Here is a 27,996-nt window from a genome sequence, read left to right on the forward strand (position 1 = left end):
TGGCTTGTTTAATTTTGTAGACGTTTTGGATTGGGCTAATCAAACTTAAAGTTCTGCAAGTGGCAGGAATTTTATGGAAAAGAATGTTGGGGGTCAGTATTAGTAATTGTAAGCTTTTATGTTTTATCTCATACTGATTATAACTTCCCATTAGGCCAGTTCTAAGGGGGGAGGTCTGATTTGTAGCTGCAGATTGTTTGACTTCGATTGAGCTTTCAAAACTGAGAATCCCTGTCAGAGATGGTGTCTAGTATGGTACCTAAGAGGTCAGTTCCCACTGTTGTCATTAAATCTGTACCATAATGTTTTCACACTCACACAAAATATGCTTACTGTTTTGGTTATGAGTATCTTCAGGCTCTTTTCCAGGTGGAGATGAGAGGGATGCAAAGGGCTGTAAGGGAGTCTGAATTTCCAATCTTTGTTGCAATATCTTGTTTATTTTTATTCTAATACTTTTAGTACTGTTTTTTAGTGGCACTGAACAGATCTTTAGGTATTTGCTGAGCTTTGCAGCAACTTTGAGAAGTGCTAAGGAGCCGTCCTTAGGGAAGTGGAGTGGGTGATACTGTTATGGAAGATGACATGCATGAATTTGAAAAAATATACTTAAAAACTCAATGAGAGGTTGGTAGATAGTGGGGAAAATACTGTATGTAGCTGTGTTATTTTTTTTCCCTCTATCTTCTCTCCAGTGCTATTTCCTCTCCTGGTAAAAATAATTTATGACCCCCCTCCTTGAGTTTTCACTCAGAGAGAGCATGTTTTGGTGATGACTGTAGTGTCAGCATGGAGTGCACAAGTGCTTCCTACTCAAGTGGATGGCAGTGGTGAAAAGCCTGTAGGGACCTCCTGTGGGGGGCTTTGCTGGGCCCTATTGAGCTTCTGGATCCGAGGTTGGTCTCTTCTGCGCCCTTCCCAGCTTTGCTTCCCCTAGGGCTGAGGGGACTTCCTCCTGCAGGGCCTTGAGCAACAGCTTCCTAGATCCCCTTCCTGGCTTCCCACCTGTTGCTGCACCCCAGGAGAGGTGAGGACTTCCTCAGACCAAGCCTTGGAAGAATTTGGCAATGAGAGGTTCTGGGGGATGGCTTCCAGCAGTGGCTCCTGGGTACGCTGACTCTGGCTGATGAGGAGTTCCTGAAGTACTAGGGCAGATGTCATTTTGTTACAATCCCTGTCCTACTGCAAAAACATCTGAGGTTATTTGCAGTACAGACATGGCACAGACCAAGTGCTCAGTATGATCTTATTGATAACAACTTCATAAAGAAGTTACATGTTGTATAGGCAGAGTAGGACTGGACAAGCTCAGGGGGATTTCGGGGAATAGACAAACGAATCTTGATGAGATAACTTTTTTTTTTTTTTTTTAAGATGTGATGATCTGCTTTCAAAACAAAGGAATTCTAATTTTCTCACAATAAGTGCAGTTTTCTCACCAGATTTTTGTATCAGGCTGGTGGCTTGGTAATCCAAGATCTGAGTAAAGGGGTGACTTGAAGCACACTTGAGAATCCCAAGACCCCAACTTTGAAAACTTGTTAGTTTAATCAGCTTTCCACATAAAAACAATTTTAACATGCTTTCTGTGTGGCTTTTCATTTATTCTTTTTTCATTTTTAAATACAGTTGTTGATGCATATCTAGCATAGTTTTATTTTGTTATTTTTAAATACTTTCTCTTGCTTGCCATGAGCATTGCTTGACGATTTATCCCAGTTTATATGGAACCTTAGACAGGGGAAAAATAGCTCCAGAAAATGTAACAAGTGAAGTAGCAAATACTCTGAAAAATCAGTGGGGTATAGAGGGAGAGCAGAGGATGGACAGAAGAACTTGGCTACAGCTATAGAGGAGCATTGGTAGTCCCTGAAACTTGCTTCACTGTTGAAGATGTTAGTAGCAAGTTAGTGATATGAGACATTCAACAGGGTTCTTTTTGAGTGAAGAACTTCCTGTATGTCCTTTGGCCTTATATTTGGGCAAGTTGAATGCAGTTTTCAAGCTCAGTGTGACCACTGCAGTGCCATGATGTGTTGGTTTTGGTTTATGCCTTTTTTTTTTTTTAATAGCAGAAGGAAAAATGGAAGAAGAGCATTGCATATTTAATGTCCCTATGTTCATAATGTTGGAATTAGAAATGGAGAAGCACTTTCATAGAAACACTTAAGTTGGAAAAGACCTTTAAGATCTAGTCCAACCATAAAACTTTTCAACAGACTTCAAGAATGAACAGCATTCTTGGGCTCTGTGGTAAATTGTTGGCTATTGGGTTTGCCCTTACCTTTTCACAGTTGTGAAAGTGTCCAGGCTCATTGTGATCTTCTTGTCTCAAGATTCAAATGGGAGCTGAATGTGTGGTGATGATTATGCTGAGATCTTTTGTGGAATCTCATAAAGTCCTGAGGTGAAAAGAGGCTTTGCTGTCTAGGAAGTCATTTTGATAGTTTATTTTTTTAAATAGACACGAGTAAAGTTAGTGTGTTGTCCTTCCTTTTCCACTGACTTCTGTGGGGGGAAAGAAAAAGATCAAGAAATGATGAGAAACGTGAGAGCCCTTTCAGTAAAATACCACCGTTAGGAGATGGCAATATTTTGAGTGCTTCCAGCTAGTTACAAGTCTTTTATCAAAGTGTTGTTTTTTGCAGATTGCTTCTGTGCTCTGCATGTGTGTCTGTGTACTTAAACAGAGCAAATTGCAACAGCAAGGGAAGAAAGGCATCCTTCAGTAGGCAGCAGCGCGGCGCTGGCTGTGTGTACACGCTGGGGACCGCGGGGTCACATCCTGGGCCACTCAGGGAGGTGAGGGGAAAGGAAGGCAACGGGACAAACCAGTAGAAGGAGGAAAAACAAAGGAAGCAATGGGGAGGGGTGGTGGAGGAGGTGTTTTTGCTTCTGTTAGCGATGCCTCAAACCAGCAGTGCTTGTACCCAGAGGATCCTCTGTGGGGGCTGTGTCTCTTTAAAAGCAGTGGGGGGTTGGAGCTGGGGGAGTGCTCACAGCAGTATGTATAACACAGCTGTGCTCTGTTTATGCTTAGGCTACAATAAAAAAGCTATAAAATGTGAGATGTCATAGCTCCACTTTGCTTTATTTATACTGTTTCCTCTGAGCTCTGTCACACTGCACATTCATCTGCTAAGTTGCAGCAAGAATGGAGATTAAAATATCACAGCTCAAAATAGGAGTCAAGCGGAAGGAGATTCATCATAGCCCTATTAAAAAATATGTAAATATGGGAATGAAGTCATTTTAAAGCTGTATGGCTCTCCTTCTCAGTGGGCTGGGGAAAGCTGTGAGTGATGCGCTGTGCGAGTGACAGATTTATGGGACTTGTTCTTCTTTCTATTTTTTCACTCCATTCCACCAAAATACTTTTAAGATTAAAAATATCAATTTGAATTGCAAATTTTCTCTATGCTATATGTGTATATTTTAAAAAGGTTTTCTTCTTAACCATTGCCTAAACTAATAAAGGAAAGAAATATTATTCCTGATTAAAAGGGGTCGGAAGCACACTGATGTTGAACTTGCAGTAGACAAGGTCTGCCCTTCTAGAGCGCTTGTCATCTGGGATCCTTGGAGCACTCTGCAGGCATTGTGTCAGGTCTCTCGTGCCCTTGGAGGTGGGGGCCTGCCTTGCCCTCTGTACACCCAAGTACCCTGAATACTTGCAGCTGCAGTTCTCCGAAATGTCCTGTGGTGCTCCAACCACACTGTTTTTAATGGGGTTTTATTCCTTTTCTCCTCTACAGCTATTTTGAAAATGGAGTTGGGGTAAGAACTCCAAGGTCCAAATTTCTGATAGCTTTCTGTAAGCCCTGTGCAAAGAGATCTGCCTCTGCTAGCAGTAGCAGTGCTCTTTTGAACTTTGCAGCGAGTCTGTGGTCTTTGATGTGGTCGAATTTGGGTACAAGTTTTCCCCTGGAAGAACAAAGCCCAGATGTTACAAGATATCTGAGAAATGAGGGATTTTAATTAATACCCCAAAGATACAAGAAAGCCACCGAGCTATTTCACCCCTGTTCACCCAGATCTTAAGCCTCGTTCTGAATAAAGGAGGTGAAATGTGGTGCCACTAAATGGAACTGTTTTGTAGGTCAATCTGGGTAGAGTGCAAGGAGAGAAGAGCCAAGGGAGAGGGCTGCTGTGCTTTCCTGCAGCTGTACTGGGAGCCAAGGGGCTATAAGAAAAGCTGGAAACTTCTCAATACCAAGTGACCAAGGCAAAGCTGTGATTGTGTCTGCATGAACTTTGCAGCCATTCAGCTGGGCTGCTCTTGAAGAATTTTGTCTGTCCATCCAAGAAGGATCCCTGTTCAGCTTTTGATCAGCAACTGAACTGTATGGAGAAAATCAATCCAAAGGAGGGATTAAAATTTATCATTACATATCAAAGGTGGTTGAGAAATATTAGCTTTTCTCTTTCCTTTTTCTTAAATGATGGCATATAAACACAAGAAGTTAACCAAAACTTAATTAACTGGCATCCTTAGAAATTCAGCTGAACAAGACCAGGTCACTTGTCTGTCTTGTAACTGTGTCAAGTGCAATGTTGACAACTGAAGGAGTCAGCTAAGTTTCCAATATCTTATTCCTGGGAATGCCAACATGCCTCATAGCTTGTCTGAAGCAAAGTGTGAGTGGAACATTGTCCACTAAGAATGGGGCTAAACCAGCCTACTTCTTGTGACACTTGGTTTGTTCCCTGGAGTGGTGACTTCCCTGATGGTGACTCACCCCATCTTCAACTTTAGTGTGTTAGCTGGAGTAAGGAGGAGTGTTCTTGGATTTGGGTGGCTGCTTTTTGGTTATGTTTTTCCTTTTTTTTAATCCCTTGTTGCTATGAAATACATAAAAAATCGGTGATTTTTATAACTCCAGTATGTGATTCTGGAGCAGTCCTGGGATATATTAATTTGTTCATTAAGCTCTTATTGTCAGCAGACAAGACAGATTTCCTTGATAAGATACTCTTGTGCTGTGCACGTTTGAGCATTGCTGCTTCTGGCTGAGGGCAGCACTCATAGTATCTCCTAGTTATTTAACCTGGGAAGAGATGAGGATATAGGATGTTAATGCCCTTCAAGCAGAATAATAATTGTTTGTCCCTTTAAGAAGGTGCTGAGTCAATCACAGCTTATGGTGTGAGTATCCAGGAAATGCTTTGCCTTTATGGAAACATGCAACCTTCCTTGTTCAGGGTGCACTGGTACCCTGCTGTGTTCATCAGTGCAGCGTTTATCCTAGAGCACCTTGCTTCTCTGGGATGAGAGTAACGTGGACTTGTGCGGGTTTAGGGTTTTTTTGTGTGCTGTTTTGGCATGTCAGTATGAGCTTATTGACTTGATAGTATTAATGTGTATAGGTGTATTTTCTTAATGCAGCTAAAGAAAGCTATAAAAATGCTGTTGAGCTTTACATGTTCAACAACTCAGAAGCAGGTTGCAGAATACTCACAAATAGTGATCCTCCTTCTCCCAGGTCACTTGTCCCTTTTTTTCCCCCCCTTTGCTTCTGTTTGCTTTTGCTTCAATCAAATGATGAATTATTTGTCGGAGGAACCAAGAATGACATTTTTCAAGATGCAGTGTGATTTATAAGCCCAAATCCCATTTCAAAAATGACTTGGGATAATTTAGGAATGCAAGGCTTGTTGGAAAACAATGGATTTGGACAAAAAAAGTGCTTTGTAATCTGTTTTTCTTGTAAAATTTATTGCCTAAGCTACCAATGTTCAGGATGTATATGTTATTTCATTTAGCTAATGTTTTACTTGATCTATGTTCCTTGTGTGAAAGGTATTGATATATCATGACAAAAAGGCAATGATTTCAGTATTGTGATATCTATTCAGCCATGGGTCTTCTGGTGGGAACTGGTATGTCCTGTTGTATTTCAAAGTGCAAACAGGTTTAGAAAAAACATCTCTCATTTCATTAAGATGATGGTGGGAAGAAAAGTCTTGAACTGAAATTGTGTTTCAGGGGGATTCTCAGCACTCTCTAGAAACCAGACTCAACTGCTTTCTCAAGTCAGTCAAATTACTGAATCCTTTCAAAAATCTTATCCCTTGCATTGCTAAAGTACGTGCCTGACTGTACATAACAGGAAGTATTGTATTTGTTTTATATCTGGTGCCATGAAGTTTAAAGACCATAATTTTTTTGTAATCAGTTTCTCTTTTTATACATGATGAACTTTAAAGAAGAAAATACTGATGTTACATTAACATAGCCAACAAAAAAAAATTATTGCAAAATTCTAAGAATAAAAGTCCAAAGATTAACAGGTTGAGATTATAAATATACATTATAAATATCAGTTCTGACTTAAATCTAAGTCATATACTTCTATATACAGATATAGCTTCACAAGGCTTATTGATTGATTGGATTTACATATGAAATCATCAAAGTATTATGCAAAGTTTAAGAAGTGCAGCTATGATACATTTAGTTAAAATTGGAAATTAACTTTGGAATTAGTTCCTAAATTTGAACATCTTAGCCCAGGCAAGAATGTGATTTAATTATTTGGGAGTCTTTTAAGAAAGTCTTAGCACCGTGAATTCAGTTGATTATGAGAGCCTAATTTGAGATTAAGCTATATTGACAGTTTCTGTGATATATCCGAGTTCTTGGTTGCCCACAGTAATCTGTCCAGTTGATATGACCTGCAGCTGTTTTCTTCTTTGAATCCAAACAAGGAAACATTAGGTAAGAAAGTCAGCATTGCTACATGTTTCTTCCTTGCTAGCAATGTCAATTTTCAGTCAAATGTAGTAGACTTGGGCTATGCTAAATAATAAAATACAGGTAATCCAGTGAATCCACTAAAGGATTAATATTTACAAAACATAAGGCTCTCCCAGGCATATCAGCTTGGCTAAATATGGAAGACTATTAAAGCTTGACAATATAACAGGGTAAGTCATTTGCTATCAGTTACATTTTAACAAGAGTGCTTCCTAATGCCAATTGGTTGACACTGATGTTTCACAGCCTTTATAGCATTTATTCAATATATTTATTTAGTAGCAGTCTCAATACTTGTTTGAATGAATATCAAAATTGCTACTAATGCTGCCCTGATTAATTTTTTTAAAAAGCAAATAAGAGTGCTACTGTTTTAAATATTTTTTACAGTAAATTTTAAATAGTTTTCCAAAGCAACACATTCATACAATACTGTTGATCCTGTGACAGTTTTTAAATGGGCACATTACAATGTTTTTACTCATTCCAATGGTTGCTCTCTCTAAAGGAATAACCCATTAAAAAGATCTAGACTGTCACGGGGTTAATGATTTTTGAAATGACTGTACTGTTAAAATTTGTATACAAGTTAAAAACACAAAAATGAGGAAGTCTGTAGAGTGAAAGTCTTGTAGTTTTGAGACGAAATTGCTGAACCTGATTCCCCCTGGCCCCATAAATACAGTTCTATCAAAAGATGTAGGAGAAATTAATGAAATGGGGTTTATGATCATTTTGAAATACTTCAGCAATTAAAAGCATCAAAATTTGTTCCTGACTTTCCCCAAATAAATATCTAATCCTTCCATTGTTCTGAAGGCTGTGAGATTTCTTATTGCTGTCCTGTTACCATTTGTGTCTTCCTCTGAACCAGTTATAGGGAGCCCAAGCCTGTTCTAACAGGACATCTTGCTTGGGAGAGCCAGAATACCCATGTTTATTGGTTAGCTTTTCATTCTTGTTGGTGAATTAAATGTAAAGGTGAATGAAATCAACCCTTTTCCTTTGATTCGTAAGCACTTGTGACTCCTTGGACGGGAGGAAGGAGGGCTGCCTTTTGTCATCTCATTCTCGACCTCTAGGAATACCAGGGTGTGTTGGTTTTGGTAGGTTGTGTGTTTGCCTGGTCATGAGGTGGTGACCAGGTTCTGTCTTCTGTTAATCTGCGTCTCTTGAATGGCAGGGTGATGGTCAGCAGGTCTTGGTTCCTTCATGAAATCTTCTGTGGTATCAGAGGTGGCCTCTTGTACTTCAAGTAATTAGCTCATTCTTCCACAGAATATCAGCTTCTCACAACCTCTTCTCTTTGTTTCACCTTTGGTTGTGTTAATTAGTAGCTTGCATCTGTCCTTGTGTTTGCCTGGTTGCACAAGGATCTCTTCCCTCTTCTGCTAACCTGTGTAGAAATGAGCAACGCTTATTGCAGAACTTGTTTCCTTCCCAACCTTCTTTTGTGCAGCTTGGATGTGAACAGATCAGATGAAGGACTGTCAGTCTTTCCCAAACCACTAGTCATGGTAAAACCATGTATGTTTTTGCATCTTGTGTTCCACTGCCATAATTACTTCCATGTTAGATTTTAATGTGGGTCTCTGCTGGCTACCCACAAAAATTAATTGAATATTAAGACCAGGGGAAGAAGCTGAACTGGAAGCTTCAGGCTTAAGGTGGAGTTGGCATCTGAGTCAATAAAAGGGTCAATTTTCTTTTTTTTTAATGTATTTGCAGCTCCCATAAGCAGAAAAGAACATGCTTCCCTTGTTAGCTGTTGAGGTAGGCTTGCTAGCCATAATTGAGGAACTGCAGGCAGTGGTGAAGCAACTGGTAATAAAAGTGGATGGAATAAATTCCACTGGTGCCTGGAGCTGCCTGGCTGCTGTCCCACCACTGCCCAGGAGCACCCTTGTTTAAATTATGAAATCCTGTAGTGGCCACACATGGTTTCGGGGACCACCCAGATGCGGGTTCCTTGAATGCACCAAGTGATCTTTCTGGCCAAACCAGAGAGGCTATGGAGGGGATCCAAACACATAGCAGTTGGTAGGGATGATTGGGGTGGAGGAGAATCCTTTAAAAATACAGTTCCACAAAATTCAGTAGGAAAAAAAAAAAAATGGAGTAAATGACATTACACGTTACTCACCTGCAACCCCTGCAGAGACAATGAGTTTACACTTAAATTTACAGCTTTCAAGAATAATGAGGAGCAGTAACTACATGACTGTGCCCTGGAGAAAGAAAGAAACCCAAAGATAATGTACTGCTTACTAGGTAGCCTAATGATGGCTATGAGACAGTACACTATTAGTCCTATCATGTGCAACAGTTTATTGAGAGAGAGAGAGGGGCTCTCTGCCTCCTCTTCTTTCACTCTCAATTGTCACAGTTATATTTTCTTATTAACTGAAATGGGATAGATAAGACGGATCCTTCCTTTGGATATGGTGGTGGGTTTTTGTTTTTTCACTGTCCAGGAAACATTGCAGTTATGTTTCAAGGAATAAATAGTAAATCTCAACTGAATTTATTTAGCTGGAGAAGTTTTCACTAGCAACGTGGGAACACAATGTCAGACTGTAAAAATAAGCAAATAAATAAAAATAAAACTGCTATTCTTGCTCACCAGTCATATTTAAAAAAAGAGATGACTGTTTAAACTTTAAATATTTTGTTGACTTCTTTGCTACTGCAATTTTTCTGGTATAAAAAGATGAATAGGAAAATATTATGTAAATAACTGGGACAGCTTTCTAGTGTTGCAAAAGATTACGGATGGAATATCGTGATGCCAGACTACCATGTTACTGTATTTCTGAAATTTTGTTACTTGGCTTTAGGATTTTTATCCAAAGAATCCTTAATGCACTCGAATTTTATTATTACTAATAGGAATAGTAACAACAATGATAAAATATTTATTTGAATTGCAGTAATTACTTTAAGTCATTGTGTCTAATTAAAGTCCAAAGACTTTTAACATCAATGGGATGTTAACATCTTTTCACCAACTTCAAAGATTTGGACCCTGCCCTATGAGAATATTCAGCTATATTCTTAATGCTATTGGTTATGCTACTGTTCACTCTGATAATCATCGAAATTTATAGATTCATCACACTTGCCTATAATTAAACTTTATTTTCAGAAGTATGATGATAATTGGATTTCTCAGTCAAGACAACCGCTGATATCAGGGCAAGAAAAACAGCACAGCGTGAGGATCCTTGCATCAGCACGTAAGTTAGGAGATAAATTTCCAAGAGGTCTGAAATGTGGCAAGTGTAGTAGTACCCAGAACCTTGTTACTGCCCCTCACATGGGTGCAGTTCTCTGTATGGGGACAAAAGCTGTGACTCAGGACAGAAAAAAAACATAGAAACAGCACTAGACTTTAATGAAAATAGTGATATTTCAAATGGGTTTCCTCCCCAGATTACCAGTTAAGCACCCAAAGGGCAAAAACTAAGCATGTTGTGAAAGCACACAGGTGCTGGGGGTATCTGCTTCTTGCAGAAGCCACATTCAATCCATCAGCTCCTTAGTGAGGCTCTGTTTTTTGTTTGACAGTGGCTTGCTCAGAGTCGCAGCTCTGTGGCTTCCAGTGGGAGGGAGCCTGGTGTCCCTCCTCAAGGGCCCTGTCTCTGAGCCCTGACCAATGTTCAAAGGGGTTCACATAGATTTGTTAAAGATGCTGATGCTTTGCCTGAAGTGAACATTTCGAAAATATTTTTCAGTCACTTGAGAAAGTAGTTCAGGATTTGGATGTTGTGTTGTGCTTGTTCTGGTCTCATTTCTTCTTTGTGAGAGTGGACTGTGGACAGAATTGTGGCCTTGATAGTGATTGCTGCTACTTTGCTAAGTACCAGATGGTCCCAGATCTTCCTCTTCCTGCTGGAACCATCAGCATTAGTGGACAGTGAACTGCATTTGCTCAGAACTGCAGGAAACATTATCAGGGAGAGAAGAGCCTCAAAGAAGTCAAAATACATAAGTCAGTATTCCTTCTTCTTGGGTTTGCTGGGGTGAGACAGTTTTGCATCACCTATTAAGACTAAAAATTCATTGTAAAGGCATTGCTCGCAGGGAGGTACTCCCTGCTTATCAGTCAACTGGAAAAAGAGTGAAATGACTGACTGACTGAAGTTATTTTATATTGGATAAGGGAAATATATTGAAACTAATGCTGTAATAACTGCTTAACAAATAATATTTTAAACAGATTTCATTACTAAGAGGTAAAATGCATTTATCACCTTTTCTGAACTATATATAGATGAAGAAATCAGTGTGTCCTGTACCAGTTTTATCACTGGCACAATAAGCACCTCGGACTGTATTACATTCAATGTTGCCACATCAACCAAAGTACAGTTGAACATTTGGCATATTGCTTATTTTATAATAATAAGCAAGACTCTTTTTCTGCCCCCTTTTATATATGTATACATATTGACCATTAATAAAATAAGGCTCATGTAGATGAATACTGTACTTTTAGATGTAGAGCAGATAAAGAAAGGATAGACATTCACAATTATCATGTTATAGATTTATAAGATGTTTATTTCATGGTGTATGCTAACCACTGGTTGACTGCAGTTTCCTGTGTGATTGGCTGTAACATCACTGTAATATACCTGATGTCTTACATTTCTGAGCTGTTGGGTTCTGGCTGCTGTTAGGGTACTCAACCAGGCACTACTTGGTCTAGTGAGCATAGCACGTCTTTAATTTTTCTTTTAATTTCCTCAATAGCAATATTGTTTCATGAGCTCACATAGAAATCTTTATTGGCATTAGTTACCAAAGACATGAGTATTATTGTCACTAGCAGATTATTTTTTAATCCAGGTTTTCTTTTTATTTTCACCTCTGTTTGCAATCAATCTCCTATTTTATTTTTTATTTTTTTTTACAAGCAGTAATAGTGTCAAGTCCATTAGCATATGCTTGTGTGGGTGTGCCAAATATGGACTGGGGAATAGTTCTTGTGCATGTGCTTTTCCTGTATGGTCTCCTTAGGTAGCATCTGGGCTGACATGAACTTTTCTTTAGTCTCTAGATGTTAATCATTTGCTTTTAGAAGCAGCATGATGATTACAGACTGAGAAAATAAAAGCTGTCCTGAACTAGACAGTGGCATCTAGGCATGTTAAAGCTGACTGTGAGCATCTGATCTGAACTCCTAATTCTCTTTGGCTCTTCTGGACAATAGTACCACTAACTCTCTATAAAATATAAAGCCTCCAGATGATAGGTGTGTAATAGCAATGGTCATTCAGCTTCTCAGCTCCTGGTCCTTATACTTGAGATATTTCTCAAAACATGGCTCTTGTGCATTGCTCTTTATCCCATTCCTGAAACACAAATGTTATCCAATGCATGTTTTGTCTTAGATGATACACGTACAACCATCGCAGCTTTTTGCCTTCACTGATGTGGTACCTCCTTCTCTGTTACTGAGAGCTACAGTGTGAAAGTAGAAGTGGGTAGACTTGTTTGATTAAACCAGCATCTTGTGTATTTATGATATGGTCCAAATATAGGTGAGGTTAAGAAAAAACTCGAGATTTTCACTTAAACAAAAACCAACCTGCTTGATTTGGATCTATTCAGGAACATGAGAAAAGGTGCCCACATTAAAAGTGGTAACTAAAGCAACTCAGGGGCAAGTGTGTTGAAAGTGCCCCCCTCTGTGCTGATCAGTCTCGAAGCAGCTCTTTGCTCTAAGCTGCAGTTGCACATGCTCTCAGTTTGAGATCCCTGGTCCAGTCCCCAGTGTTTTGGCCAAGAGAGCAGCTGCCATACCAACATGAGGCAAGAACAGCCTCTCTTGCAATGTTTCTGGCCTGGAAACAAAGAGAATATTTAAAATCTCATGAGAGAGAGCATGTCCTGATAAGCTCTTCTCTGTTGAGAAGATGTGATGGTTGAGTGAACCGTGGGAGTGAACGGGCAGCTTTCTGCAGGAAACCTTGGAACAGAAAGAGTCCGTGCCCAGCAGTGAACTTGAGTTTCTGAGCAAAGTAGTGCTCACGTTAGACTTGAGTTGCTCAGAAGAACAGAACCAGCCCCTTAAAAAAAAGACTGAGATTGTGTATGAGAAAATATCAGGAAATTGCCATTATAGAGACAAGTCTCTTTGTCTACAGTTACTAGAAATCAGGAGATGTGCTGCTGTTAAGTGCCCAAAGCATTTCCTTCTGACCAGTGTTGCTGCCAGACCATTGCTTCTCTGGAAAAGTCCCCCAGGATGATCAGTTTTTCCAAGTCATGACCTTGTCCTGATCAGTGCCACTGTGGGCTGAGTTCCAATAACTTGTATTTGGACCAAATGCTGGTGCCTTTTTTTTTTTTTTTTTTTTTTTTTTTTTTTTTTTTTTTTTTTTTTTTTTTTTTTTTAATTGGTTTTGTTTGTTTGTTTGGGGTTTTTTAACTTGCTTTACACTAAGGCTGGGATGAGTTGGTGCTTTTTGGATGCCTCCCTGGGGAAGAGAAGTAGAGGCAGCTAATTTGTATAAATTTGGTGAATGCAGAAGCTGGTTGTATATAACAGCATCCAGGTACTCCAGGGAATGTCGGGATGAATCTGCTTGTTTGGATATGCAGTCATCTGCCTGTACTCAATTCCCAAGACTTTTTTTCCCCAAAATTGTTAATCCAGGGTGACAGACAAGGTAGAGTACATATTTACTACTGACCTGCCTTTCCTGTCAGTGGAGCAAAAGACAGGTAAGAAGTTGTATGCAATGGGATTCTCCCTAGCATGGGATATTTCCCCCATGATTAGTTCTCCTGTAATTAATAAAGAAGTGTAATGTTAAAAATGGCAACGTTTCTGGATAGGTGCCATGCTTTTGGATTAGTATAAGAACATCTTTTCATTGTAAGGAAAGATTTCTTACAGATTTGCTGCTGTCACCAGTCCCCAACATGAGTAAACAGCTGAATTCAGAGGGACCTTCCCTTGCAATTGCCTTTTCTTTAAAAACATGCCAAGTCCAGCATGCAAACTATTGTGGGAAAGTTGGCTTTCATCTGCTGACACAGTTTAATGTCCAGAATTTATGATAGTTTCTTGTGTGTAAACACAATAGGCATTTTATAAATTGGATTGTTTGTAGAGTAATACAAGACATAAATGATATTGTTCCTACTGGTTACATTATATAAAATATATAACCAGCTGCTGAATTTGTAGCACAGGGGCCTGCCATACTATTTCTTTTATGTGCTGTGAAGGAGGTACATCACTTATGTAAGTTCATTTACTCCAACAACTTACTTTTGCAAATATTATTGCATATAGGAGCTGTGCAAAGGGGTACCTACATTTTGAAGTACCAAAGGCTGTAATGACAATTTTCTAGAAACCCTGAGAACTGCATGTGATTTGCATAAAATACAGCGTGTTTGCATGGTTTTTCATCTCAGATACATGTATGCTAGTAAGGTATGTATTAACTGGATGGAGGTATACCAATATTATTTGGTTCATCAATAACCATTCCACGCCTTGTGCTTTCTATCCACTGTGCCAGCATGTGTAACCATCATGTAATGTTCAATTCAGAAGTGTTTTGGGTAGGAGGGGGAGGTGTTATTGTTGTTTTTTTTCTCAGCTATTTTAAAAAATAAGTAGTAAATACTTATTTGACTGAAGGAAAATCTGATCTGCAGCATTGCACTGTGCGTGAGGAGCACATTAGTAAAAAGATGATGAGAATGTAGCTGACACCAGGATCTGTGAAAGAATCTCTTTCCTGTAGTACAAACCAGAAATGGCATTATCTGGCCTTTCTAAAGGGCATTTTAGCACTATCCCTCTGTTTCAAATCTTGTCTGAAGGGTAGATCAGCAAACAGTAATCAGCAGATGTGGATTCCAGGGAATGGGAAAAGTGTCTAATGACTAAATGCAATGATTAGTGAAGGTAGGATCAAGACAGGACCATAACCCCCAGAACAACCAGTATAACTTTTTTCTTTCCAAAGCTAGTTAATACCCTGCCCTTTTAATTATCCCACCATCACGGGGAAGTGTCATCTTTTACCTGGTTCTCATTACTCTATCAGGCATGTTAATTTAAATGCTTGTGAACATACATAAGAGGCTGCTGTGGAGGAGGCGACTTTATTTCATTTATACACAGTTTTGAGTCTCTGGGTTTTTATCCAACTTACAACCAATTCTGAAGCGTCCAGCCCTCTCCAGCTACGCAGTGTGCAGAGCTGGGGTCTGTTCAGGATGTCCAGCACTGCCCCAGGTAGCAGGTCCCTGGAGGCACCAAGCTGCAAGCAGATCCCCATCACTGGCTCCTGGGATCTCCGTGGTCTTGTGGAGCCCTCAGTGGCTTCTCCTGGGAAAAGGTTTGCTTCTTCCCTCCCTCCAAAAGCTTCATCATGTGAAGAAAACAGGAAGGAGCTAACTGGTCCTACCTTACTTTTTCTAATCCTGAGCAGCAGTTTGAACAGCCTTGGGATAAAAAGAAGACAAAGGAAGAGAGGAGTAGAGAAGCAGCAGGGGTAAGCTGTGGAAAGAGGGAGTTACAGCAATGGAGGAAAGTAATAAGGAATAAATGAAAAATATATAAGCTTGTTAAGTTCCTGCAGTTTCAGAGACTTTGTCTAAGACTCAACTTAACTTTGAGCTCTGGTTTTGTTTTGTGTGGTTTTTTTGTTTACTTTTGTGTGTGTGTGTATGTGTTTTGTTTTTTTTTTGGGGGGGGGAGGGGCTTTTTGTTTGGTTTTGGTTTTTCTTCCCACCCCTCTCCAACTGTGTATGGATTTTGTCTTTCCAGGTCTTTTGAGGATGATGGTAGTTGTGACCAATACTGTCACTGTGAATTTTTGGTGTTTGCTGTGAAAAGTAATGTTGATTTCAACAGGGGTTGTGAAGCCCTGTTCCATTTCACTTACCACTTCGACTTTGAAAATCTGCTTGGATAGGGCAATAGTGAGAAGACTGACCTTTTTGGCATTACTGGCTGTGAGGAATGATTCTTTCTGAATTTAATGGCAAAATGAATTGTCACTGAAAAGTTTACTGGTAGTTCTTCCTAATCAAATCTTAAATGGGTAATGATCATTTTAGTTACTTTTGATGACCTGATTTTGTTTGTATTGATGTCAAAGTAAAATTAGAAAATGAAATGGATCCATTTAAAAATCAAACAATGCAAGTATATCATTTTGATGCTTAGTGAAGGTGTGGGCTATCTAAGGGATCTCAACCCTTAAAGGAAATGGAAGACATGAGGGACACAAGTGACAGTTTTACTGAGACTATGAGGAAATGTATTCAAATTTAATTTTGTTTGTCTTTCTGCTATTTGGAGGATGGGGCAGGCAATAATTTATGTTTCTGAGGCTTTTTCTTTGTAAAGAACCCCTTATTTCCAGCGTGCAGGGAGATACCTTTCATAAACACCCTTCCATAAAAAGTAGTTTTAAGTAGGAACTTACACTGGTACTCTCAGGGAGAAGGACCACCACTTCATGCTTATCTTTACTGCTGCAAGATAGCTGTTAATGTCATGTTTCAGGTTAAAAGGAAGGTATTGGTATAAGACTGACCTTCAAATGGAATTTAAAAAAAAAAAGCCTTCTTTTTAATAAACCCCTTTTTTGATAAAGCTTCCTTTTTTCAGACAGTGGTTGTATTTTAAACAGTTATTTTCCTTATGAAGGGGTTGACATAAGCTAAGACAGCTGGTAATCAGTCTTATCCATTCTACAATGAGCCTGTTTCATCCTCTGCATATTGATACAGATGTGGTCTGAAAGAACTTCCTTGACCACAGGGGCTAATGGGAAGAAGTCAATTTTGGGCTTTTGTGTTTTGTTCTTTTTTTTTTCTGAGCATGTGCTGTAAATGTGTTGTGCTTAAGGGGGACAAGTGCACAGTGGATTTTGATGTGTGGTGCCTCTCTGGTGGCACTGAATTATTGTGATAGGTGACCTTGTGGGAGATCAGTTGTTATGGTCAGCTCTAATCCTTCACCCACACGTGACACAGCCCTGAGCCATAGTCTGCCCTCCTGCTGGAAAGAGCTCCCTGCTACTTTCCACTTTCTTGTACTCACCTTTATTTTACATTTCTGCGTTGTCTTTGAAACACAGAGATAGCAGTTGTTCATCCTGGAGCTCAGGTTCATTAATTTACAGATGACTGAAGAGCTGCTCTATCAGATTTGTTTGCCTCTGAAGATAAATTTCTAAAATAGGAATGTGAAAAGCAAGTACCTTGTTCTTAGTGGTTTACCCAATGTCTGGTGTCTTTCTCCAGTCTTGTATTGTTCTCTATTTACTGCTCGATATTTCCTTGCATTTCCACCTAAGATAATCGTATGTTGATATCTAGTATGTAAATTGAATTTGAATAGTGGAGGACTTGGTGTAATTTTTAAAATCCATCTGTGGACCTCACACTCTGACTTTTGAAGTTTTCATACCAGTGTGTGTGACACTTGAGAAATCTCGGGCAAAAATTAATACCAGGCTCAAAATCTCATGTCAGTGAGTTTCACCACGTCCTGCAGAAGCATGTAAGAATTTAATTTTATTTTTTGAATGCTTTTTGCTACAGGGGGTGGAAGAACCCTGGTAACCATAATCAGATGCAGTGCCTACTGCTAAGGTAGCAATTCACAATTCCTTTAGCATGCTGGCAGCTGACAATATTTCTAGCAAAGTGACGTGTTCACATGTACAAACACACACACACATGCAGAGGGAGTTTTCACGTGAATTTTGCAGAGGAAATTCAACCCTTGTAAGAAGAATGTTAATATCCACAGGGAGCAAAAACGCTGGTCCTAAGTCCTGCAGGGGATGATATATGTACAGGATTTGCTTTTTGCTGTGGTGAAGGGTGTATGTACCCTCCTGAAAGTCTGCATAGTGAAGTTTGTTGGAGGTCCAGCAAGGCCTGTAACCTCCTTCAGGGTGGTATCACCAGCTTTAGGCTCACCCTTCATCCCCAGGAGTTGTGCCATTGCTATTGCTTCACACACCAAAAACTTATTAATAGTGGCCGTTTATTTTTTGGATGAGTCTCAAGCCTTACAGCACCATTTCCCAGACTGTCTGATGGACCCTCTCTAGGCAGCAGAGAAATCCATTTATTATGAGGACAGGAGCATGAGGTGCGTGCAGAGGAATGGTGAGCTGTGGGACACCTCTGTGAGTGCCACCTCACCCACAGCGTGAATGTGCTGCTTGGATAAGGTAGATAATAGTTCTTGGAAGTTCAGACTTTTCTGTTCTGGTGCTCCTTCAGATGACTGAAAACCGTGCATTTGTAACTTCCAGCTTAGGCAGGAGTCCACTGTTTCAAAACAATATTGTTTTAAGGTATGCAGGTTGAAAAACAAGTAATTCCAGGTTCTAAACCAGAAGTAGTTCCAGGTTCAGTGAGAGTAGCAGGCTTTTGTTCTATTGGATGCAAAGAGTGACTCTTGGGGGACATGACAGGTTAGTTCAGGAAAATAAAATAGTATTCTACTATTCTACAGTAAGAAAAAATATCCTGAGAAAAATTAACAATGGTAGTTGTTCCTATAAAAACTGCAGAAGGAAATGAAACTCTTATGGACATTTCAGTGTTGGGGTTTTTTCCCCCATTTCCTGTGTATTCTTAGGGTAATTTGATTTTAGTACCTTAAGTTTCTTCTAATTTTTGGGTTATCTTCACTTTTTTGTTTTCCAATTTTTCCTTACTAGGAAAGAGTAAGGAGTAAAGGACATGTAGAATGACTGTCCACAAAAAGATAGAAATTTGAATACTTAGTGAAAAACTAAAAAAACTTAAAGCAACCCTCTTCTTACCATGTTTCCCACCCCTTATTCTTCTTGGTTTCTTTTTTCTTTTAATCTAGCAGTACACAGAAATGCAAGGCTTTTTATAGAATAAGTGAGTCTGTACTCAGAGGTGTGGGATAGCAATGTATGTGTCTGTGAAACATCAGAGAAAATTTCAGGGTTTATTAGGTAGCTGAACTGAAAATTCACCAATAGGCAATAATCGATAGCTGATACACTTGAAAATATCAGTGGGATTTGCACTGATCTCAGGTGGGTGGGATCTCAGAGGAGCAATCTGGTCTAGTTAGTGGGTGGCATCCCTGTCCATGGCAGGGGGGTTGGAACTAGATGATCTTTAATATCCCTTCCAGTCCAAGCCATTCTGTTATTCTTTGGTAGTATGAAATAGTGATAGAGAAAAAAGATGGGTGCCCTTTGACAGTACAGGGGAAACTCTTAATGATTCCCAAAGATGAAATCCAAGTAAGTCTTGGGTGTGGGCAGTTCTGTGCATATTGTCAGTAAAGAGTTAATGGTAGTTTTTGGTTGACCAACTCCTCTCTATGCTTGTGTGGAGGAAGTAGTAAGGAACTTGTGTTTCCTCTTGCTTTATTGACGTTTTCTTTCATTTTCATTCATGAAATTGTTAAACCCTTGCAGTTAAATAGCAGCATGGAACAGGCTCCTGCTTTTATTAATATGTCTTTGGAGGAAAACAAAAGGAATGGGTGTAACCAGTTGAAATACTGCTCTCTTAGACAGTCAATATTGGAAAGCCATAGCAAAGCCCTTACTGTCTCTAGATGAGCAAATGGCTCTGGTAGTTCTTTAGGGTGATTGAATTTGAATCTTTTCTGTTGTTTAATAGCAGCTCTTAGAAAAAAATTGTTTGAGAGAATGAAATCTCAACAACAACGCTGATACAGACTTCTCCTTGTGGACATTGTTGTGGTTTTGTGTGTTGCTTTTCTTTGTGTTTTTTTATCCTACCTCCAATTACCTCTGTGTCAGTGGTATTACACAGTTATTTTAAGGTCTTTGGATCATGACTAGAGATCTCTGAAATCAAGAGAAAGCAGGAGACAAAGAAGAAAGTAAAGTTCTTCAGGGATTTAAAACATTCAAATGTAAAAGAAGGGCTTTCCTTCGTTTCAAAGGTTCAAAATGTGCCAAGCTCCTTCTGCTACACTTCTACCTGCTAACTGAGACCTGAGCTAACCTTCCTCATCAACCAGGGAAAAACGCAACAGTATATTCTTGGCTACTGATATACTTCTGTTCGTTACATGACATTCCCTCTTGTGAAGTTATGAGTGTCTGGGATATTTCAGTACCTGTTTGTCACAGTTCTGCAACTGTTTTGGGATGGCGAAGATGTCAAATTGGTCTACTCTGCAATGGATATGGGCCCTCGGGCATCCCTAGAGGCCATAACCACATCACTGTGCAGTCCTACATAAACCTCAGGAGCCAGTAAAATTGAAAGAGATGACTTGGCTGCACTGTAGCCAGCATAGCAAATAAAGTACAATACTTAAGTTTAATTGGCATGGAAGATGATCAGAAATGGCAAAGAAATACAATTATTTAGTTTCTTACCCAGCTTTGATTTCTTCTTGGTTGTGTGGATGAGCCAAACTTTCCAGACATGGAACATGTTTATGAGTGTCTGTAATACTTTTTTTCCTCTTGCATTTTTCCCATAGGCTTGTTCACAGCAACACCCACTGGAGGTAATGAGCAGTGACAGTATCACTGCAACTTTCCCCCGGGGAGCTGAACAGCATTGGCTCCTGGAAGCTTATGCTGGGAGCAGTGGTTTTCTTTTATATAAAGGGTGGGATGCCTCTAGTCTCCAGCAGCATGTTTTCTGTCAACCAGGAGAAAATGCCTAAATAAAAAAGTCTAATAAACCTGGTCAAAGCAAAGCTGGGTTTTGGGTTACTCAGCTGCTGTAACGGGCTGTGAGAATGGCACAAGGTTTAATGCAATATAGTTTATTTTATTCCAGAAGTAGGTTCATCGTAATCCAAGCAATAAGTGGAGCTGTCATGCTAGTATGAGTGTGTTCAGTAGAAGCAGCATGAGATCCTGTTTGTAACAGAAATTCAACCTTAGGCATATGAAAATGTGGTATTAAGAGTGTAAACATAAGAAGCTCCTGCTGAAGATGTGGAAATGGCCTTTGTGGGGCCCTCTGATAGGAAGACAGATCAAGTTGAACGTACAGGACCCGAGAGTTGTGTTGCTGTGAGAGCTGGGCTATAATTTAGCAAGCTGACAGGAGGAGTGAAGCATCTCCTCAATATCTGTGTTTGGCAGAGGAGATGAATGCATACATCAGGAAACAATGTTTAAGTGTTTTATTTCCTTATTTCAGCCTGTCAAACTGTCAGCGTAGTTAATGGCCACCAAGAGAGAATGAGGAGAAGGGAGGGAGGGGAGGAGGAGGATAAATGGAAGGAAACAAAGGTGCTGTGGAGTCTGGAAGAAAGGAAAACTGGGAAAGATTAGCGGGGCGCTGAGGCATAATGGTCCCCTGGACACAAATGTCCAAACTCCCTCCATTGGCTTGAACCTCCTCTCCCCTCTAGGCTCCCAAGGAAATGCATAGAGATAATGAAAGTCCTGGAATGCTGCACAGGATAACTTTATTTTACTAAAATAATTTTGCTACCGTAGTACCAAGGTCCACCATCAGCAACGGGATTTCATGTCCTATTTAATTTGTCTGTTTTGCTGAAATGGAATCCACTTCATCAGTGGAATCCATTCCATCAGTGAGATGGAATTGGCTTGCCCATACTTCGGGATCTCGGGATTCGGGTGATTTCTTTGTGTTGCTCTACAAAGTGCCTGTAGCTGGACTTTTTCTTTTACACAAACAAGGTTTGAATTTTTTCTTTATTAAGTATACAGGGAAACATAAGTGTTTGGGACTAAATTCTTCTTTCTGACACACCCACGCACCTTCCACAAAAGTCAGTACAAATGGAATGCATTTCATAAGAGAAGTATTTTTAAGGCTAAGCCAATATTATGTATTATTTTCATTGCATGGAAACAGAATGAGAATAAAAAAAATTTTTTTGTTTAATACATCAAAGACTGTTTGGTTCAGTAACCGCAGAGAGGAGGATAATACAAAATATTCCCATACTTTAGGCAAAAATGACACTTTGTTTTCACTGCCTTGTTAATCATGCAAGTTGGCAGCAAAAGGACTTACGGTTCTGCCATGGGAGGTGGAGTTGGCTTGCACCTTCCAAACTGTCTTTTGGAGGTGCAGAGCCCTGGCAGGTTTTGTCCCAAACTGGATAAATGATGAAGCTGAAGCTTTGTGGGCTCTGTGGGGAGTGTATGGCTCACTTGTGGCTTGATTAGAGCGATGAAAAGCCCTCTCCCTGTGCAGGGGAGAGAGCAGAGCCGGTATGGAGACAGGGAGAGGCTGTTGGGATTAAACCTTAGGGTATGTAGTTCTGATTCCTAGGAAAGCTTTTGGCATTGCCTGTTCATGCCAGTAGAGTTAGGGGCCCACAACCTTTCAATGTGAAGCCACTATCGTGTCATGCAGCATCATCTGAGGTATGAAATTGAACTGGACATGGTAAAAAAGTTTTCCTTTGACAGAGCATTTCTGTATGTTCTATCCAAAAATGCATTTCTTATTAATTATTCTACAGAATTCAAGTAGCTTTCACTTGGTTTTGTCGATCTGTTGCTTTTTAAAAATTTTCTTTAAGTCATATTAATAAAATAAGGAAAGAGTGGTACAATGGTATTCAGCATGGTTTGTATTACATTACTGGTCCAAGTTGTCAGTTTTTCTGTAGTCACTTCAATGGATGAGGGTTGTAATAGGAGAACTGAAAGATAATACAGTAGTTTTTCAAGTCTTACAGGATATTTTTGGTTATGAGGAGAGCTATGGAGTACATTTATGAAAATATTGTTACTAGGTGTTGGAGGGTGGTGCCGCCTTGAGTGACGATTCAGCCTGGCTGTGCAGAACTGAAAAGAAGAAAGATGACATTAGACTGGGAGGAAACGAGGAAAGCAAGGGATGAGAAGGGTGACTTTTGCTGTGGCAAGTGGTAAAAGGGGGGTGAGACTGCTTTTATGAACGCTGAAGTAGCTGTGTGCTTAGATCATGTTTTTAATGGCTTTATATAGGGACTCGAGCTGCAATCTTCGTGGTATTGGAAGTGCTTTGGTTTAGCACCCTGAGAAAGAGGTGTTACTTATTTGTCCGTGTCGTCATGTGGGCACGAATAAAGCCTGAAACATTATGTCAGTAGAATATAGTAATGCTTTTTTAATGCAACTTTAGCAAATCCATGGACCCTAGTTGCCATGTGTGCAATCATGTCCCCAGGCTCTGTGGTCTCAGGAGATGCAGCAGGTCAAGAGAAGAGTATCTGTTCAAAACCTGACTTAGGGATTTCCAGTGACTCAGGGCAGGCGTAGCTGGTGATTGAGTGATATGTGAACCGAATGGGTCAGCCATTGCTGTGCTGAGGAGAACTGAGCTGCCAGTGAGCTTTGCTTCCTTTCTTTTTTCATGGTTCATTGAAAAAAGAACATGCTTCATTTCAGACCTGTGGCAGCATTAGTAATGTCTGTCTGAATACAGAGACAAGAAAGCGCATCTCTGTGTTTAAATTTCAGATATGATTGTGATGCAGATTTAAGTTACCTTGCTGTGCTAAGCTGTGATAGCAGCTCAGTGTTAAACAACTGTGTTTCATCCTTTAATTTTGAGGCTCTTGGCTATAGTAGACAAATGAGTCCAATGTGCACGCTTGCACGGCTGGAAGGACTGAAGAACTGAAGCAGAACTCTAAAAAGAAGTGACTTTGTTAGTCAGCCAGTTGTTCAAAAGGAAAGAGAGTTTACGTGAATCCCTGGAAACTACTTCACATTGTTCTCATTCAGGAATATACATAGGAGATGCTTTTTGCCAATAAAAGCATTAATTCACGGGTAATGAGGAGTCCTTGCCATTCCCATGTGAAAGCTCTGCCAGATTGGGTCAGATGACTCCACCTACTGAAACTATGTATGCTTACGACATGCACTGCTTTAAGCCATAAATAAATCTGTGGCATTGTGCCTGTAATAATCTTTCTGCAGAGCTGTACAGGCTACTGCCCATTAGCTGATGTATTTATCATGCTTACTATTCTTTTCCATTATTGCCATAGCATGAGTACTATGGCATCTGGTAAAGTAATTTAAAATGTATTGTTAAAAGTACAAAAATATAGATCATGTGAAGTACCCCTGATGGTAATGGAGCTCAGTGTGGACACAAAACTAATTATTGTGTATCATTTTGCTCCTATAATTGAAGTTCATCCACGCACACTGTGTGTACATATATGCATAAATACATTTATTTATGATACTTCAAAGCTCTCATGCTTGTGCATACTTGAGTATTACAAAAGCAAGGTGAATGTAAATACATAAGATTATAAGACTCCACTTGTGGAGATGTTCATAGGGAGATGTTATTTTAGTATGTGGAAGGAGGTGATCCTGTAATGAAAGACTCTGTTACAGTGTAAAGATATAAATATATAATTATATAAATTCTGCAGAATTACACAGTGTTAGATGTTCAGAACTAAGGAAATACCAACTGTGCAAAACCAAAGTTCTTGTGTTTTTAACTATTTGCTTTTCATAGAAGTAAAAAACCAATTCTGTAATAAAACCCCCTCATAATTAATTATACTTTAATATTATAGCCCTATACTTAAAAAAGAGGGGGTTCATTATTGAACTCAAGTGACTGCCATCACAAACCCCAATTCTCTTTAACTCTGGTTGTCTACAGGTTTTCCTCTGGCATTTCTGCTTGTTCCTTGGTTTAAAAAATAAAAAAGTCTCAACAACTAATTCTCCCTTTTGCCCTTGAAATTCAATATTATCTTGAAGGCTTACAATTTTAGAAAACCCACCAATTCAGATATTAATTGAGATGGAAAAATTTCTGGTTTAGTTTCATGAAGTTCTATGCTCCTAAGGCAGAATTTTGTTGGGGTGGTTTTTTCAGTTTTAAATCAGAGATTTCTATGCAGATGTCACTCGAAAAGCAAATATTCTATGAATTGTGATTAAAATTTCAATTTTCTCAGTAGGCACTGTAAATACATTTCATCATGATCATGCTGGGAAACACGGGCTGAATATTTTGTATCTCATTCAACTAAGTTGACTGAGGAGTTTGCATGGGTGTAGGGATATTTGGGGATAAAAGGACAACTTTGTGAAGGACAAGTTTGTGAAAGGGCGTTAAATGAAGATCTGTGAGCTGAGGATGTATGTTAACCTGCACTGGATGTATATAACAGCTGATACACCATCACAATTGTTGAAGGGCTCTTCAGTCTTCCTAGAAGTGCAGGAATACTCAATTATGTGGAATCAAAATGGACGAAACGAGAGCGTTGCTGTGTCTCAGCATCACAGAGCGTCTGTGTGGAGCGTGGCATTTTGGCATCTCCCTTCTGGCAACAGTTGAATACTATTAATTCTGAAGTAAGGAAAGGTTTCAGAGCTCACATGGGCCTTCCCTGGAGAAGGAGCAGTAAGGGAACTCCGGAGGGCTTTGCTGGAGAAGTCTGCTGTCAGCTGTCTAATACTGCACTCCACACTGGCAGCTCTTGGCAAATGCTGTGATGCTGTGCCCACATTCTGAAGTTCCTAATATAGGAGATTTACAAATTTACCAAGAAAATAACTTTTGTTGTTTGGAGATACTCTTTTGTTGATTTAAGGAAAAGGCATAGTTAATGGAAATCCTTTAGAATTTATGATACAGATACATCTGTGGAGAATTTTGTGCGATCGGAGACTACTAAGTTATCAGTCTCATGGGAAACGTGGATGTCTTTACATCAAGACTAAATCCCTAGGTATTGTCTTAAGTACTTTACAGTTATAAAAGCATCCTCCATTTGCAGGAAGTCAGTGGTCCTTTCAAGTACTCACTTTCTCCTGAAATACCAAGCAAAAAAACAAGATAGAGATTAAAGGATGTTTTCTGTGGTCAGTTTCCATCCTGGAATTTATTTCTTCAAGCTCTACCCAGAAAGACCATCCTCATCTTCCTTGTTCGTTTTTCAACTGCTGCAGTTGCTGAGGCATAACTTATCTCCCAGCCCTGCCACTGCCAGATATTTTGCCATTTGGCCTAAAGATCAATGTGCCAGGTTTTTGGAGATGTCCACTGCAAGAAGCATGAGCTGACAGGACTCAGCACTTTCTGGGGATCTCTCAGAAACCCCCTGGTGAGAAGTTTTTGCAAATGCGCCAGAGCTTTTCAGTTTCATCCATGCCAGACCCCACAGCCAGACTCAAACAAAAATTTTAAGAAGTGTATGATTGATATATGTATATATACACACATATATATGTATATATGTGACATTTTTGTGTGTGTACGTGTGTTAGTAATTACAAGTGTGTTTTGATCAGGACTGTACTGTAATTTACTTCTGAATTACGGTGATTGGCTCAGTGGTATTAATGCTGAAAGGTGTAGAACAGGAGAAAATCAGAGTAAATGCAGAGAACAGTAATTCTTACAGTTCCATCCTTTCTGGAAAAACTGTGATGATGGGTTTCAACCATGGCCCCCGTTTTTAAGCTTATTCTGTGCTCTCCCTCTTCCCTCACTGGTATTTCCGAAACAAGTACCTCAGCAGCAGCTGCCAGAACTCTTTCAGTCAAGCAGAAGTCTAGGAGTCCAGATCTGGGACTCCTAGATTAGACATAACACAGCAAGAATATGGGGGGAGAGGTTTAAGTGTGGATGAGGAATCATAAAATATATGCATAGTGTCTTACATCTTCTAAAGATGCATCAATAGGATGCTTTTCAGTCTCCTCTTTCCTGATTTTACAGCTTTCTGACCATTTCTGACACAGAAAAATTGCCAAAAATCAAAAAATCTCTCCATTAGCTCTATCTGGTGCTCTGGTTTGTTGGAATGACTGAGCACTGATTGGATTTCTGCACCAGAGGTTGGGCACTGTGACCTGGCTGCTGGTATTTGTCCAGTAAAAATCTGAGTAGCTGGTGAGTTCTCACTCACTAGCTTTGGATTTGGCCTCAAATGCAGCATTAAGGAAAAAAAAAAAAAAAAAAGAGAGAGAGAGCAGTAAAAAAAAAAAAAAAAAAAAAAAAAAAAAAAAAAAAAAAAAAAAAAAAAAAAAAAAAAAAAAAAAAAAAAAAAAAAGGGAAAAATGAGCTGCCAGGAGGAGCTTCCTTTTTGATCATTAAGACAGCAACAACAAATTATCCCTGTTTAGTGTATGTTTTGAGATTGCTTTGGTGCCAGGAGTTCTGCCACCTGTTCCCAGCAGGACAAGGTGGGGATAAGAAGAAAACTGGTAATCTTTGAGAAATAAAATATACATGTGCACTTACAAAGTGAACTTTGATAATCTTTTTAGTGAACGAGATAAACCTTTTCAGCATTACAAATCACTCAGAGGATGAGCTGCTTCAGTGCAGCCCAGGCAGCCGGGGACTATTTGTTTTCATTTATTTAAAGGAACCTCAGCAGACAGTTTCAAACAGCAAGTCTTGGATTTTTTGTTTTGTTAAAAACAAACCAACCAAACAAAACCAATCCAAAACCAAAATAAACAAGCAAACAAAAAATCCTCCCACAGTGAAGGGTTTGTATATTATCTTATCCCTTTATTTTTCATAATCTGCTTTTCCTAATGCTTGCAAATGAGATAGTAAAATTCATTCTAAACCAGAAGTGATGCTGCTTGGTGTAAACCAAGAAGTCAGGGTAGAAGTCATTAGAAGTCATACAGGTTATATGCTCATGCAGATTACAACTCTGTGCACCTCAGTGGCCTGGAGGATCTGACCTGTCAGGTGGTGTGGAAACAGGAGCAAATATTTATAACTATTAATAAATTAGAGGGTGCCCTAAGAAAAGGAAATGCAAGAAAAAAGACCTCTCCAGGCTTGGGTTGGGCTGGGTCCTCAGCAGGAAGGCCTACTTTCCCAAAGGCATTTTCCCATCCTTGCTTCCCCCAGCAGCTGTTCAGACAGACCCAGTCTTCACTCTCTCCAGTTGAAGAAGGAACAAGGGGAAGCAGGGATTTAACCCTTTGCTTACAAGAGACTAGTCCCCTTTTCATATTTAGCAAATAACAGAAGATAGTACTTAAAAAAAGAAAAATCTGTATTTGTTGTAATGAGAGGGGTCAGAGGTAACAGATAAAAACATCCTGCTATTGAAAATAAATATTAGAAAAATCTTCCTCTAGCAGGACACTGGTAAAATGGTAACAGTGGGATCTTGGGTTCTGGTAGCAATTAAGGGGTTAAATAATTTCTGGCAGCCCATTGATCATGTAAAACCATAAAGCAGTTCCAGTAGAAAAAGATGTGTAGAGGTA

General features: G+C 39.5%; 1 protein-coding gene across 2 annotated transcripts in view; it reads left to right on the top strand.

The window, feature by feature from the left end:
- The window catches only part of SOX5 (SRY-box 5), a 640,352-nt gene that overhangs the window by 102,150 nt on the left and 510,206 nt on the right, over nt 1-27,996 (top strand). The gene's annotated exons all lie outside the window — the stretch shown is intronic.

Source organism: Empidonax traillii, unplaced genomic scaffold (assembly GCF_003031625.1).
Source record: "Empidonax traillii isolate 1590-97213 ecotype Southwest subspecies unplaced genomic scaffold, ASM303162v1 scaffold25:size3598162, whole genome shotgun sequence".
In the NCBI taxonomy this organism is placed as follows: domain Eukaryota; kingdom Metazoa; phylum Chordata; class Aves; order Passeriformes; family Tyrannidae; genus Empidonax; species Empidonax traillii.